Raw genomic sequence first — 14,193 nt, 5'->3', positions numbered from 1 at the left:
GAGGCACTGGAATAGGTTGCCCAGGGAGGTTGTGAATGCTCCATCCCTGTCAGTGTTCAAGACCAGGTTGGACAGAGCCTTGGGTGTTATGGTTTAGTGTGAGGTGTCCCTGCCCATGGCAGTGGGGTTGGAACTTGATAATGTTAAGGTCCTTTCCAACCCTAACTATTCTGTGATTCTATAAGCCAAAGAGGTTGAGATCCATCTCACTTCTGGAAATTTAAATATTGCATACATAGAGAGCAATTATGGTCTTTCTATTTGTTCGATAATCGTTTGGATGCCTTAGAACATCTTTTGGCATCTATAAGATGGGACTATGGGAGACTTCATGCTTGTGGACCAGACACTGGAGGCTAGATGGTGTATCACCTTCTAGAGGTACCTGTCTTCCTCCTTTGATTATAGTCTAAGATGATAGCCAAGCTGCATAACTTTAATTCCCGTCTGTTACTTTTTGTACCTGAATGCGGCAATTATCTCTCGATATTAGCTCCCAGAACCCAGAAACATTCCCACAGTGGGTACTACAATGAAAGTAAAATCTCCTATTTTAACTTCCAATACCATCAGTTCTGGTGCCCAGTGATCCAGACAGTATCTATAAAAGGAGCTGAAATACAATTAATATCTAAGCACAGCTGTGTCTTCATGATGTTGTGTAAGCACTTTCTTAAAGATGAATGAGGCAAAAACATACATTGAAATCAGATCTCTCTCTGTTTCTGGTCCATGTTCCCCTCTCAGAATCAGTGAAACTGATTGGGTACTTTAACAGAAAATTAACTCACTAGTTAACCAGTGTCAGGACCAGTTCTTTGGCCCTGAATACACTTGTTATCTCTTAGCCGTATATACCATTAATTTCTCTTAATCTCCCAAAGAAGATGATCACGTGCATATACTTACCGAAAAGAATACCTTTCTTGTGTTAATTCCCAAACAGTGTCCAGAAATGGTTTAGAAGAAGGTCAATAGCATGGGTCAAATGCAGAATAGGTACCGTACTACCAGTTTAAGAACAAGAATGATTAAGATACTTTTTGCATGTTTATTTAGTAACATGTTTTTACTTCCTAGTGTGGATGTGGCTGTATATTCACTATCGTAATAAGACCTATTTATTACTATGCAGCAGGAGTGCATATAATTGGCAGGTCATGTAAGTCCCATCCTCATCAGAGCAGTTGTTATAACACTGCTTAAGTGCAGGTTGTCATACCCCGTAAGACAACAAGTATCTTCTAACCTAGAAAAGACATCAAACTTCTTTCAGTTCTGGGCCTTTGCTACTTTCTCAGCTTTCATGAACCTCTTGTGGTCTCTGAGTTTATGTCCTTTGGGATTTTCTTAATCTTTTCTCTAGCAGTTCTCCAGTTCCTGCCTCAGAGGTTTCTGTAATAACTTCTTACCTGAGACTCCTTGTTTTGTTGTTGTTGCTGTTGAATACAAACCAATACAGTCTAAATCAGAAAGTTGTGCTATCAGTATAATGTAACCCAGGTAGAATATCAATCACAAATTTATAACAATTTAGATTGGAAGTAAATTCTGGATATCATATAGTCCACCAAACCATCAAAACAAGTCTATCTAACCAGTTCAGGTTGTTCTGGGTCATGACTAGTTCTTGTGTCTCAGTTAGTTCTTTACCCAGACTAATTCTGGTAGGTATTCTGTCTTTGAGCATGGACACAAAGGCATGTGAGGCATTTTCCATATGACAGGAATTTGACAAAGTTGCTGAATTAGTAACACTGATCAACTTTCAGACAGAGAACAGCATTTGCTGACCAGTGAATCACAATTAGTTTGATATTGCCTATTAGTCTTGCATATAAATTTGAATATATGTGGTTTTGAAGACAGCTTTACTGCACTGTGAATCAAGGCCGCACCTGCAATTTAGAAAAGGGGTGGTGATGTGTAGAAAATGGCTGGCAACAGGCTTCAGAACAGGAGACAACCACTTTCAGCACCTGCATTCCCAGGCCTGGGTCTCTAATAACCCAAGGGTTTTTATCTTCTGAACATGACAGGAGGTGTCCCTTTTCACTCTTTCCCTGAAGAAAAGTGACTCAAGAACACTGGTTTTATATGGGTGAATGGGGTTTGTATTTTGTTGGGGGTTTTTTGGTTTGTTTGGTTGTTGGGGTTTTTTTCATTGACCTCTTAACCTGTACACTAATTGCAGGGAGAGAGAGAAATTTCATAGAAATGTGACTTTGGATAGAAATCCTGAACCAAACTACAGCAGCAGTAATAACTTTAAGTTTACAGACATCCAGAAATTATGTGCACATTGCACTTTTGGAAAATATATTACATGTGGGATAGCTTGTGTCCCTAGGGTGAGCATTCTGCTGCTTTCGTGACCCATAACTCAAGAGTGTGGCAGGCATTAGCACTTTACAAAACATCTTCATTCTTCAAGGCTGAAACAGAACCCCTAGCATACAGAGTATCTTACTTATTCAGCAGTGATTTGAGTCACTGTGTTTTAAACACTAACTTTACGTGGTCAGTATCCCAGATAGATGAAGGGGGAAAAAAAAGAGGCAGTGGAAATGTATCTAATTTTTTATTAAATACATCACTGTTGCAGTCTGACTTGTACTGTAACGGGAAATTACACACCATAAAACAGTAAGAAGAATGGATCTGATGCATAATACAGGAGCCTGCCTGGAGAAGAATGCGTACCACATGAAACTGTAAATACATACATACAAATTCATACACGTTTGCACTTTGGGAAAACAGATTTTTGCACCATGTCTCTTGAATCAAAAGAAGGAAATGCATTGATATGTCTTTTTTTATTTGCCCTATTCTCTCCTTTGCCAATATCAGAGGGCATCCCCTAGTCTTTTTTATCATAGTCACTAAAACATTAAAAAGAAGTGGTTTCTGTTGATACATAGAAATACTCTGAAACTTCTCTTGTTCCAGGGAAACAAGTAGGTTGGGCTTTAGCATCTAATGCTACTTCCTTGACATTTCTGTTTTAGGCCAAGAAGCCAGAAAAACAACAGCACTTCAAAGGAACCTTGTATTAGTTTAAGTTCTGAGGGAAGGTAAGTCGTTTTTGGTTCAAACATCAAACAATCTTAGGATGATCACTCTCTATAAAACATAAATGATACCTTTTCTCAGAATTTTCAGAATTGGACTTGGAAGAAAGTTTTTAGTCAAAACTTCTTTGAAAAAAATGAAGACTCTCAGTGAATAATGAAATATTTCATGCTTTTGTTTTATTTTTTTCACATTGGTAAGGCAGAAACCTTACCTTTCAGATGATACACTAAAAATATATGACCTTTATTTATTTATTTATTCTTTATGTAGAAGACTCTTCAATTTAAGATAATATATATTTTATTTTTTTACAAGTTTAAAATGAATACAATTGTCAGAAGTGAAATTAAAGCTTACTTATTTGAGTTGAACAATTCAGTTTATTCAACTTTACTTAAAGTGAAACTTGCCTTTTTGTTTTGCCAGAATGTTATTTTCCTCAGGTAACACCCTTTATACATATATCAGCAAACTGCATAAATCCACTGCTTGTCCACTCCTAAACTATTTGCCACTTTAGGCTTTATATATTAGCTCTCCTACTTTTCAATACTTTTCAATTATTGAATCATTTATTGAATTATTTCAATTATTGAATTCTTGGATTTTTTAAATTCTTTTCCATTATTGAATTTAATCCTGAACACTTGAAGACCCTGTGACTTCCCTGACAGGACTAGGAAATGCAAAATATTCAGTGTTTTGGTACTTGAAATGTCCTTTTGCATAGGTGCATCATATTTTATCTAGCCAAACAAGGTATCTCAGATTGGTGTCAGCAGTTAACATCAAGGTGTCTGCAATTAACAAAAGACTGACTTTTTTCCCTTGTGATTTTTTTTTAAAAGGATTTTTGCTTCTCAAGTGTTATCTGCTTTTAGATAGAAAACAAACCAAATAAACCAAAGCAAAAACAACAAAAGAGAAACAACAAAACAAGCTTGTTTTGACAGTGGAAAACAACACTTTTTTTTTTTTTTTTATTCAAAGAGGTGAATATTTTCCATAAATATTCTCACTTTGAACAAGGAGCTGATTTCCATTCCAAGCTGTTTAAAGGGAAAACGTTCAGAGCAGTCTAAGAAGCTTTAGGTGACTGCGTTTCACTGATGGTTGAAGCGAAAGCTTGAGAGACATCACGTTCATAAGGCTTTACAGGATCCTTGGCTAAGGCACCTGCTTGCTAAATATTAGATGCTAATGTTTAATATTATTTTATCTTTGCTTTTTTTCCTTTGTTTGTTATAAATCAGAACCATATATAAGAAATGTGCTCGTATATTTGCAAACTGCATGGTTCAGTTCATGCTGGGATTGTGCAGCAATAGAATAGCTCAGTTTAGCTATGAAGAGATAAACATGAGCTGAATACATCAGTTATGACATTGTCGTATCAACAACAATCAAGGGGCACCAGGGTAAAGTATCTTTAATTTTAACTGATTAATTTTAATAGCATGCAGAGTCCCATTATTCCTTATACCACCTGTCTTCCCTGCCCTTAATCCCACAAGTAGAAAGTTCATATCTAGCTTTACTTACAGAGGCAGAATAGCTGGGACTAACTAGAGAGAGCAGAGTTTCCTGCCCAGCAAAGCTTAACATAAGATCAAATGCTTTGCTGAAGAAAAGTCAAACAGCCTAATCCTAATTTTCTGTTCTGGTAGAATAAAATTTGATGAGATATAGATTTTTAGAATAATTTTGTAGTCACAGTGTGAATGTTTCCTGAATTCTACACTGATATCACTAATCATAATGATAATTTTATTGCAGTGAAATTAACTGTACTGTATAGCTTTGCAAAAGAACAAGCTACAGTAAACCATATGTAAGGTATAAATGCAGTGTAAGAAGTATGTTATCATACGTTCTTTCCACTAATAGCTCTGGATAGATGCATTATGCTGAATGGTATTAAAACTTCAGTTTTCAAAACCTGAGCTGAGAGAATAAACCCACATTTCTTGCTCCTGTACTCTTCTTTAGCACCCGTTTCTGGAACTGGCTTGTTTTACCAATGAACCATTTTGTCTGTCAACTTAGATTAGGTTGAATTAGTTCTCATTTTGATAACTGACAAAGATCATCTTTGACAACACCAGTGATCTCACATGTCCTGACAAGGGCACATATTCAAAGTATATTAAAAAGAAAGAAAAGTTTTATAAATTGTGAGGAATGCAATTATCAAGGTAACACTTTGGTTCTTTTTTGGATATACAAAGTCCTGAATGAGTTTTTTTTTTTTGTTTTCTGCTGTACTTTATAATTGGCAGAAAAAGCAGGTAGGCAGGCAAGAAATAAACAGGAAAACAAATAATAAGTTCATTAACTTCTGTCTCAACTGGCCTATATGTTAAGGACTGGAACTGCTTTAAACTCTGCTCTCACTTTTACTAGTACAACATTCAAGTATTTTTTTTCATGAGAAAATCTGTCTCTTTAGGCACATCCAAACTCAATCCCACCACATGGTGGGACAAGACACAGCCTGGAAGTTACATATGTATATAGTTATTTTCCTTTCTTGGGAAATTTATTATTGGTAGAATACACATTCTTTAAGTTGAGCACCTGATTTCCTTTACTGAATCAGAACCGTGAGCGGTTTTTGCAAGGTGAAACCCATTCTTATGGGTACATGAGAAATTCCCTGCTGGAGAGCTCCAAAGACATTTGTGTCATGTCTGTGGTACAAAAGCCTTTGTACAGGACCCATTCATGAGGGGTAAATGTCATTTCCAGTAGAATAAATTGTTCAAGGAGGCAGAGGAATGCCTATCATTTTTGTTTCTCCTGACTAGACCTGACATTCATCTGTTGGTGTCAGGGATGGTTTAAGGATAGTGAAATGCATCTTCTGTCCTCCCATCATTCAAACAACCAAAATGCCTGTTAATCCTTTAACCAAGAAGATACTTCATAGAAAACAAGATAGAAGCCCTCAAAATAGGGAGCTTTTAAGATGAATATATTTATCTCTCAATATAAATCCACTTTTGTTTGTTTTCACTACTGAAAAAAATTACATCTCCAAAATTAGTAATGACTGGTAACATTCAATTCCTTATCTTTTTGTGTCCCTACCCTCACATACCCCATCTCATTGTTTAAGGATATGTGATGGGATTGCTACTTCCACCACTAAGACATGGCTATCTTGGAGTATTCAACAAACTCTGTAACATCTACAAATCTGCCAGAGAAAGAAATTATCTAACAAGCTTCAGAATCAGTTATATATAAATAATTTTTTAGGAGTTATCTTCTCTTGGTTTTCTCTGAAATTTGGAAATGGAATCATTAAATATTTTAAATATAGCTCAGAAATGTTGTTACGTTGATTATTTTTAAAGGAGAATTAAAGATATGGATCTACTTGCATGAATGTATGTAAGCTTTATAATAGTTTTGTATTAGGCCGTGCATAATACAAAATGTAATAAAAGTCCAGAATGGCTGTGGGGATATTAGTCCACTTTGCGCAGAAGATCAGGTTTGCATGGGTTGATTTAGCAGTGCCTTTCTAGTTTAATCATGTCGCTTATTTCTGACACCCCAGACTACTAATCTGCTGCGTCTGATTTCTAGTTCACATATAATGGTCATATATTGAAGCGTGCAGCTTGACAGTTCTCTGCTCATGAGCTTGGATCTTTAATATTCCAGAACTGGGTATAAAAATATCATGTATTCTGCTCAGTGCTTAGCAAAGCTCAGGCTGATGGTGATTTGGTTTCTCGCAATGATGTTGGAACAAGCATGCAAGACAAAGGTACAAGATGCTTTACCACATCACACATGTAATTCATTATTACAAGAACAATTCTGTAAAAACCCTGCAGAAGAGGTTGCAGTGTAAAGGGCTTCACATTCTTTTTAATCTTTGTTCACTTGCCACTTGCATGGCATGTCAGCATTGTCATACATCTGGAGCATCAAATTGTGACTGCACACCCAGCCTAACTCTAGTGAACATGTTAGAAAGACTGAAGAAGGGATTAAATAGAAATCCTACCATTGATTTTAGCTACAGCATGGCCATGTCAGTGGCGCATGAGGTGGAAAATTTCACCTTGTTGATGTCAGCTATATGTCTAGTCTAGATTAGTTGCGTACTCTTCATCTATAGCTAATGGAGAAGGATGGGTAACTCCTGGAGTGCTTAGTCCCTCCTGTCTTAGATATTGGTTGTAAGAATGAGTTGACTCACCCTCTGAAAGTGCCAATGTTGACAGTGCAAGGATGATCAATAAAGAACATGTAAATGCTGCATGAGTAATATAAAGTCAGGTGAATCCACTCTTCCAAATCTTATTCTAAATCCCCAGCCCCGATTTCTTCAACAACAAATGCATTATCATCTTCTGTGAAAAATGAGGCTAAGGATAAACAAACTGCATCAATAAAAGTCACCGGGTGAGGCTTAACAGATGGTGATGGGGAACTGGAAAGAATAAATAAACTTTGAGTTCAGTGTGAGTAGTGAAAAAGGAATTTTGATTTCTGGTGTCACAGCTGTTCATTGGGTTTCTCAAATTCATATCTAAAATAAAACAAAACAGTCTTAATTAAAAATGTCTAGTGATAAAGAATTCATCATAACACTTGCTATGTTATTGCAGTGATTAACTATTAACTACTTCGTCTCTTACAAGTGATATCTGTAACATCTCTTTACATTTGCTATGAATTTACCTAGGTTTGGCTTTTTATTATTTATACCTGTATCTTCCAATATTTCATGTTGTCTTAACATGAAAATTATTAATTAGGCTAAAGGACTTATCAGAGTTTGATGCATTTGAAGATTCCTTTCCTTTCCCCAATTAGCCCATTAACCCCTCAACTATCATTTCATTAAGTAAATGGGAGGGCTGTGTAAACCGGTTAATACTTATTAACAGTTTTATGCCAATTAGTAAGGAATGTATTTTTCCTATGCAAGGGCCAAACAGCCCTCCAGTCTTTTTTGTATACACTTGTTTTCTTTTAATTTGGCTAGTGAAAGTAGCAGGTGTTGAAGGCTAAGTGCTGTATGCAGTCTGAGGTTGTTCAAATCTACTTATTAGGTGATCACTTTAGATGGAAATTCTCACTGGAAAGCAGAATTCCTTCATTATTTTGGTCAGTCTATAAAATGTCTCTTTGCTAATAATATACTTGCTGAACTTTGCTGCAGAAGTGCACAACAACATACTTTTATCCCACATAGGCACACTTTATTGTGAAGATTGTTGTTTCAAAGGCATGTACACAAAATATTGCACTAAAAGGCTCACTGCCTCAGACAAAAATCAAATAAAACTTGGTTGGTTGATCTGTCCATGCCTATAGGGTATTAGTGATTATAATATTGAGCTTTAATGGACTATGGACCCAATTTACATAACATTTACATGTTATCTACATACTCTTTATGGAATAAAACCCAGTGATTCAGACACAAAAAATATCTAAGACATACAGATGTACTCTTCAGACTGATTTCTTTTTTGCTCTTCAGCTTCAAGCTTAAAGTTTTGACTTTACCTCTTCCCACTGGAACCTAAAAGCAGGGTATAATGATCACTGCTGCACCACTACCAGTACTCATCATGGAACAATGGCCATTAAATGCTTACTGAACCAAAAAAACATTACAATTTCGAGAAAATTACTTTTCAAGTAAAAATGTAACTTTAATACAACAGTTACTTTTTTCAGATATTTCTACTTTTCTGTGTTTCCTACATGGAAAGTCCGTGGCATGGCCAGAAACAGAGGGTTTTTAAGCTTGCTCACAATGCTTCTGCACTTTTGATCTGAATTTAGGGAAAGTGGAGGACTGAACTGTGGTACAACCACAGTGCAAAACAACAGGCTTTCTGCATGGTAACTGCTAATCAAAGATAATATTTAGGATTTTCTGTTCAAGAAAGAAATGCAAGGAAACCCTTTATTAATTTGCTGGGATATCTTTGTCATTTAAAGCTTTGGAAGAAAATGCCCAGATCTTCTAAAGGGAGAAGATGCTCCAGTTATGTCCCAGTGGTTGCTGAGTTGACTGTCCTGGTGTCTGGAGGCCTGAACCTTGAAAGAAATCCACAGAAGCCACACAGAAGCTATGCAAGGTTACTGTGACTCCTTTGAGCTAAAAATAAAATGGGTACCTCAGGGCAGTCACTGATTTTTATGTTTTAATCAACCTGTGTATCCATAATAGCTCTGGTAATAATTGGAAAGTAAAATTTTCAAGGCCAAAGGGATACAGTCTTAAGCAGGACACATCCTGTGCCAAGGATGAAGGTTCACTTATTATACAATAAACAAAGTCAAAATAATTTTAGAATTCAGATAGGAACTGAGAGATTTGGATTCTATGTCTTCCTGATCTGTGTTTGGGACCAGTCCATTTGATATAATACCTGAAACACTGCATGACATAGCATACTATGCAGCATAGATGCATAGAGCAAGCAGCTTTTGACTAGATGAGTTTATAAGTTGAGGATCAACTCAAGGGGAATAAGGAGAGTCTCACTAAAAACTAAGACATTTGAGGAAAGTGGTCTTACTTCACACTTCACAGTTAGGACAACAAAGATAAAGTGGTAACTAATGATACAGCCTTGACCCAAACTACCACACAGAGTGTCAGTGACAAGAGGTCACTGGAAGCAAAAGCTGTTGGATATGGTCTCCTTTTACATATATTGGCACTAGATTTAGGTAGAAAGTATTTTGTTCATAGAGTTCATAGTTGAGAAGATAGGCAGAAAGATGGTGCTGAATAATAAGATGAGTTCAGATAGTGATGGTGTAAGAGACAAGATTTGTGGGTAATTCAGGATGTTTTGATAACCACTACACAAGGAGAGTGCAAGACTTTGAGCAGATGCCTGTGAAACTATAAAAACAAGGTAAAAGAAGAGTTTCTTCATTGGAAAAGTGAGTTGAAAAACAAGTTTTCTGAACAAGAGAACTGTGGAAAGAAATGGTCTGAACAACAGGTGGAAAATTAAAAAAAAAAATTAAAAAAAATCTGGCTTACAAAAGATTATGAGACACTGGAGAAAATCCTAACAAGAAATTAAGCTGGTGTGCAGCTGTTTGTGAACAGAAAATGAAAAAGTTCTACAGACAGAAGGAGAAACAGAAAAGACAGAATGAGGTTCACAGAGTTCATGATAGCTCTGCAAAAATGTGTTTTGCTGTGAATGTTTGTTGGGGAGAACTGCAAGACCTATCACAGGAATGAGTAGAGAGAAAAAACCCTGTGTGTTCTGCCAGGAAAAAAGCACAGAAGGTGTAAAAAATAAACTGTATGAGAAGAATAACTCGGTTATCTCTTCTCCAGTGAGTTCCTGGGCACTCTGCTTTTCCCAGCTGGGGAAAATGAGGCATATTAATTAATGTGTGGCTGGTCTTGCAGTAGACTAGGGAAAGAAGTATGAGTAAAACAACCCCTGTCTAACTTTAGGCAAATACCTCTCTCCATTGACTGTTGAATAGACCATGCTTTCTCCAGTGACAAATGTTTGAGTTCTGTCATGTTTTGAATACTGTTGCCAACACTCTATTATTGCTGTTGATGTACGGTGGGGTTATTTTGGCAACACAGCCACAAGTTGTTAACTCTGAAAACCTGATTGACATATTCATCTAAATAATTTGCACACCAATAAGACTTTGTACTTTTTTTGAGGGAGAATATAAATTATCCCCTGTATTGTGAACAGCAGATCTGCAATGATGTTCACTGCTGCTAACACACTTGTTTTGCTTTAAAAACCAGACCCCTTGATGCAGATTTCAAAGAGCTTTTGTGTAAAATCCTTCTTGACCTTGTTGCATTGTCAACAGCAAACAACTTTTATGTACAGTCTCTGGTGACTTCCTTTTTATTTATTTATTTTTTAACATCAGTATGTAATGATACAAAAGGATTTCTGATAACAATTTTTTGACTGGCAGCAAAATAGCTGCCACTTCACTCCACTGTCTATATAATGGGTTTATTTTCTTGTAATATTTTTCTTTCTTTTCCTCTTTATAGAAAGGGTTGGTTTTAATATTCTTTTAACTGGGAAACATACTCAAACCCTTTTTGCATTTGCTTAGCCTCCACTTACTAATTCTTCTGTTAGTAGGCAAGGAAGAGAGGAATAAAAAGGCTGCTATGGTTCTGCCTATAAAGAAAGAATGTGTGTTTAGTAGTCAGAGCAGGAATTTAAAAGAACAGGCTCTTGGGGTCCAATCCATTCTACTGTGAGTTAGGGAACTTCTTTTCATTCGCTTTGATTAGGGCTGAGCATTTGTATTTCTATGATGACTAGCAACACCAACCCATTCAGTTTGGTATCTTTCAAGAGAAAAGAAATGCAATGCATGAATCAAATCTCTTACTCTACCAGAGCTTAATGTATGGGTCTGTCAGGTACAGCAGTGAAGTGCAGAGTATTTAAGCTGAACTAAGATTAGTGAAATTGCATGTGTGGGACTCTGCTTAGGTGAGCTGCACATCTGTTCCTCTATCTTGTGCCACGTTGCAATTACTTGACTAAAACATCTCTCTCCTCTTTCCCCCTTCAAATTAGGACAGATTCTTCTCTGTTCATTACTGTGCTGTCTAGCCATAGCAAGTCTGCTCATATACCTTCACTTAGCACTTTGCCTTAGTGGTGCAAGTTTTGGTACTGCATCTGAAGATATCTGCTACCTCACTCCAAAGAGATAAAGAAGTCAGACAAAGAGGTGTTAGAGGTGTTAAGTGCAGCAAATTCCTCATGTAGGAATTGTTCTTTATAACATAACATCTGTGTTAGGTCATATTGAAGGTCCAGCCAATGTATCCTCTTGTCACTAACAGCAGCATAAAATATATGCCTGTGGAGGAATAATAACACTGAACATACATGATAATTCCTTCTCATATTTCTCTAAGTTCTGGCATTTCCAAGTCACCTGAACAATCAGTCTATAACAACTTCAAGAGTCAGTTGTAGTTTCCATATATTTATTAATTTTCAATGCCTTTGTTCTCCATAGGCATTTCTGATCTCCCCTTGTAGTTCCAGTGAGTTGGGATAAGCCCTGTCACTTGTTCCTCAAATGAGAAATTCTGGTGCAATTGAGGTTCCAGAGTCCTGTGAAGTCTGAGAAAAGCTCTTCTAGGAAATTTCCAGTCTTGGTTTGACTTGCCATTCTTCCCTAGAGGGTACTGCACCCAGAATTGAAATAAATAGATGCAGAATCAATACTTCCACCATTTCTTTGTCATGACTTCTTTAATTTTCCTTCCTTTCCTAACTGTCTTCTTGCCCAAGCCCTTCTCTCAATGAAGTAGCTTAATTTGTAGGGTAACTTATTACACATTTTTGGTGATGACAGTTTGCTTCCTATAATGCAGAGCACTAGTAACACTCAGTTTTCAAGCCTGTCTACAACAGTGGTTTTTGTATTCCCCTGAAAAAGTAGACAACAATGGTTCAAAATTCCTAAAGTTACAAACAGCCAAAGGATTGAACCTAGATCTTGGTATATCAGTTCCAAGGATTAAATTCCTCTTGTCATCTACTGAGTAGAACTAGAACCTAAACAGGGTATGCCCTTGCAGGGATGTAGAGAATGGACAGTGATTTTGATCTGAGAGTCATAATTTGGCTTAGTGCAGGATGTTGATGCAACTGCTTTCATCCCTTTCTTGTTTTTCCCAAAGAGGGAGCAAATACTGCCCAGCCAAGATCCACCAGTGCAAGAATCTGCTGAAGGTCTTTTCCTTTGTGCCATAAATACTATCAAATGTTTCTTTTTATATATTCCACACTTTTTAAAGCAACCCATCATTAAAACAATATGATTTGGAGGGGAGGGGACAACTGACCCCAAATGACGAATCATTCCATGTATAAAGGGCCACATTCCTGTTAATTCAAATGACATTTTGACAGTAGCATGCTGTCAGACCAATGATTTGACCTATACACCAACCTCTAATTATTACTAATTAAAGAATTAATTATTCATGGCAGCACGTGCTATTAGCATAGCAGAGATGTGTTGGAATATGAGTTATGCGCGGTTTATGAATCTTCAGAAAATAGATTCTTTAATAAATTAATAAAGGGGCTCTGGGGTTTCATTAAAAGGTGGCTGGAGGGGTTGCAAGCCAGTTTCCAAGGAGACCACAGGTGGTTTGCTTGGATTTTTTTTTTAGTTAAACTTGTTTGGGCCAGATGATTTCCCTTCCCCCCTCCCCCTCTCACCCTGTCCTCACTGCTCTTTCCTCAGGCAGAGAAGAGAACATTTTAATGAAACCCCTGTTGTCCTCATATCGCTTTGATCCCCGTGTGGTCTCCAGCCTCCATGTTGGCCAGTTGGAGGATGGTGCGGTTGGTTTTTTCTGTTCTTTTTTTTTTCCTTTCCTTTTTCTGATTGAAAGCTCCAACCAGCTTTGCCATGAATAAACAACAGGGATGATAAAAGCACATGGTTAAAGGAAAACAGAACAAACAAAGGAGGAAATAGAGGAAAATGCATAAATTCAGATGAGACTGTCAGGATGTGAGCAAAGTTAATTACCCTGTTCTCTGTCTAAAGAGCAGATTTGGTAGTTGTTCTTATTACTGTTTTTATATCCACGTTTGTTTCTAATATGATATTTCTTATTCTTTAGATTGTATAGATTTTATTGTTATAAAAAAAAAGAGGGAGAAAATTTGTCATTTTTTTATTCTTTTTTCCTTCTGTCTTGACTAATGTTTCCCAATATATATTTTTTTTTTACTCTAATAATGCAGAGGGTGATATTAATACCTTCCAGTACTGCTAACTAAACAGTGATATAAATAGCAATAACAATGTTTCCAAGTTTATGCTCCAACTTCCAGATCACATAAAAATTCCATTGTAAGTTAAGGGAAACCTCAACAAAATAGCAGCTACATAAAAAAAATAAAATTAAATGTTCCTGCCTCATTTTCTGAGGGCTTGCCTTCCAGCCAGTCTCACCAGTGAAGGGCATACCCACCAAGTGGAGTGCTCTTTTGTCTTATGCAAATTTCACCAGAATAACACTGCAGTAAGGGCCAAACACATCCATTGTCTTGAAGGGATCAGGGATCCACAAGG

General features: G+C 36.8%; 1 long non-coding RNA gene across 1 annotated transcript; it reads left to right on the top strand.

Annotated features, from left to right (window-relative positions):
- Nucleotides 1-200: 200 nt before the first annotated feature.
- LOC130609078 (uncharacterized) lies at nucleotides 201-5,809 on the top strand. The gene is made up of 3 exons (XR_008974708.1): nucleotides 201-381; nucleotides 3,012-3,077; nucleotides 5,678-5,809. It is a non-coding gene; the product is annotated as an uncharacterized LOC130609078 (long non-coding RNA).
- The last annotated feature ends 8,384 nt before the right edge of the window (nucleotides 5,810-14,193 follow it).

Source organism: Pezoporus wallicus, unplaced genomic scaffold, assembly GCF_028554395.1.
Source record: "Pezoporus wallicus isolate ANWC-B61680 ecotype Strahan unplaced genomic scaffold, APGP_CSIRO_Pwel_v1 contig_6464, whole genome shotgun sequence".
Lineage (NCBI taxonomy): Eukaryota > Metazoa > Chordata > Aves > Psittaciformes > Psittacidae > Pezoporus > Pezoporus wallicus.
The sequence above is the reverse complement of the archived record's forward strand: the minus strand, read 5'-3'. Positions and strand labels throughout refer to the sequence as shown.